Genomic DNA, 3,199 nt, shown 5'->3' with positions numbered 1-3,199 from the left:
TCGAAGAATTATTTGCCTGTAATATATACTTGGGAGAGGAATTAATATAAGCTCTAAGATTGTTTTCCGAGCCCTGTGTAATTATATGTATGTAATTAACATGTTTAAATATTGAATAAATACTGTTTAAACTAAGAGTATCATGAAAGATGGTGTTGAGCCGTCGTGTAGTTTAAATTCGGGCATCTTATAACAAAAAAAAACAAAGACCAATGCCTGATATGTAATGATTAAAACCATATCTTTATTACTTAACTCTGCGCTGCTCCATTTCATACATACCCGTGAGAATATCGCTGAGAAATTAAACTGAACATGGAGATGGATTTCTCCCACCATTCAAACGTTGTCTCATGATTTTCCTGTTCAAGTTTTATCTGTCATCCATTAGAATAGGATTTTTTTTGTCACCCCTTTGTATATGACCGAATTTTGCACGCAGGAAAAATACTATGCCGAATATGACAGCATAAGCTTAGACGGTAGAGAAATCGTGTGCAAACCAGGAAAACCACATTACAACAACATATGATTGAAGATGGGAGAAAGAGAATCAACCCTACAGCGGGGTATCCTGGAGGAATGTCAACTTCAGGGTGATATTCTCAAATGTCTAACTCTCGGCACGAAATAAGCCTCTTTGGGTGGAGATTTGCCTGCCATACCGTCAGTGAGAAGGAGAATATATTATCATATAATTCGTCAGAAGAAGTATTTCAACAACTCGACTTTGATACACAGATCACTTTATACCTAAACCCTGTTAAGTCTATGTATAATGAACCCTGTTAAGTCTATGTATAATGAACCCTGTTAAGTCTATGTATAATGAACCCTGTTAAGTCTATGTATAATGAACCCTGTTAAGTCTATGTATAATGAACCCTGTTAAGTCTATGTATAATGAACCCTGTTAAGTCTATGTATAATGAACCCTGTTAAGTCTATGTATAATGAACCCTGTTAAGTCTATGTATAATGAACCCTGTTAAGTCATATGATACAGCATTCCAAAAGATTATTTTAAAACGTTAACCCATTTAGAAATTACACGTATTTCCCTAAAAAGCGTAACAGATTTTACCTTTCACCTTTCTCCGTGACCTTCATCTTTGGGGTTCAGACCCGTGTTTTTTTGTGAGCCACGGCAATGGAATGTAAAACACAGTTAATGGTAATACGGGGAGTAATATACACGGAGTTGCATAAAGCATATATAGCCAATCTGATGTCATTGTCCGGACAAGAATTGGATGTCATTGTCCGGACACGAATTGGATGTCATTGTCCGGACACTAATCGGATGGACGAATAGACCGACATATGGAATTCGGGTAACAATATTTCCCCCTAGTCCAATGGACGAATAGACCGACATACGGACATCAGGTAACCATATTGTTCCTGACTATATTGAATTGACGAATAGACCGACATACGGACATCGGGCAACCATATTGTTCCCGACTAAATTAAATGGACGAAAAGACCGACATATGGAATTCGGGTAACCATATTATTCCCTAGTACATTGGATGGACAAATAGACGGACATCGGGCAACCATATTGCTCCCGACTACATTCGATGTACGAATAGACCGACATACGGACATCGGGCAATCGTATTGTTCCCGACTACATTGAATAGACAAAAAGACCGACATACGGACATCGGGCGACCCATATTGTTCCCGACTACATTGAATGAACGTTAAGACCGACATACGCACATCGGGCAACCATATTGTTCCCGACTTACAGACATCGGGAAACCGAAATGTTCCCGACTACATTGAATGGACAAAAAGACCGACATACGGACATCGGGAAGCCATATTGTTTTCTATTTCATTGGATGAACGAATAGACCGACATAAGGACATCGGGCAATCATATTGTTCCCGACTAAATTGAATAGACGAAAAGACCGACATACGGACATCGGGCGACCCATATTGTTCCCGACTACATTGAATGAACGTTAAGACCGACATACGCACATCGGGCAACCATATTGTTCCCGGCTTACAGACATCGGGCAACCATATTGTTCCCGACTACATTGAATGGACGAAAAGACCGACATACGGACATCGGGAAACCATATTGTTCCCTTGTACATTGGATGGACGAATAGACCGACAGACGGACATCGGGAAACCATTTTGTTCCCCTGACATATAGAAAGGACGATTAAATATCAGAAAAGTTCCGTTTACACAGAGAGACTGTTGATTAAGGAACAATCTCTCACAATTTGAGTATAAATTAGATGAACACAGGCTAAACCAAGCGCAGAAATATGATTTTAAAGAAAAAATCGAGATCTAAACGTCGCAACTTTTGAAATCTGTTTTTTTTTTTTGTATTTCAGAGCTGACTGTCAAAGTAAAGTAAAATCCTAACTTTCTCATAATAAAATCTATGTATCTATGTAATATAGGTATCATTAGTCATAGCCTTTGTACCAGCAAGTTTGATTTCCTTACTGAATAGCAGTCTCTTCGTTTGTTTGTTTGTTTGTTTGTTTGTGGTTTAACGTCCTCGCAAGAGCCAAAGTCATATGAGAACGGGGTGTCTCTTCATCACAGGCGCATGCTAATTGGACACACAGTTATTTTCTGATGTGTAGGATGCTTTTGATATATCTAATTGTTTTTCGTTTTGATTAATGTAATGTAACGAATGTGACGTCAGAATTAAGACAATTTAAAACATGCCATTCAAAGACGACACACTTGATGGATAGAGTTGAGAAAGTTCGAATACATTACATATATGGCTAATGGTGTAACAGGGATAACGAATTAAATTCTATTTCATTAAATTTGTTAAACTCATTTTGAATGTAAAGTTTAATTTAACATGAATGTTGGTAATTGAGTATAGCTTCAGACATGTTTCAAAAAACTCATTAAGTTTGGAATGGAAAGTGTGCCTTCTTTTGTTCTTCATAATATTTTGACTATTTCATAATTATCTTATATAACAAGTGACCTAGCTTCTATCAAATGGAATTCAAATCGAACGAAGTATATATACATGTATATAATTAAATCTATTTAGTCGTTGGCGTATAAAAGAGACCGTATGAGATTCGATTTAAGCAGGAACATAAATCTGTGCAGGACTGCGCCAATAACAACCAGCATGTGACGTCATGATATCCCATGATGCATCCCAATTTCTTTCGAATCG

Source organism: Mizuhopecten yessoensis, unplaced genomic scaffold (assembly GCF_002113885.1).
Source record: "Mizuhopecten yessoensis strain PY_sf001 unplaced genomic scaffold, ASM211388v2 scaffold6169, whole genome shotgun sequence".
Lineage (NCBI taxonomy): Eukaryota > Metazoa > Mollusca > Bivalvia > Pectinida > Pectinidae > Mizuhopecten > Mizuhopecten yessoensis.
This window is presented reverse-complemented; position numbering follows the sequence as displayed.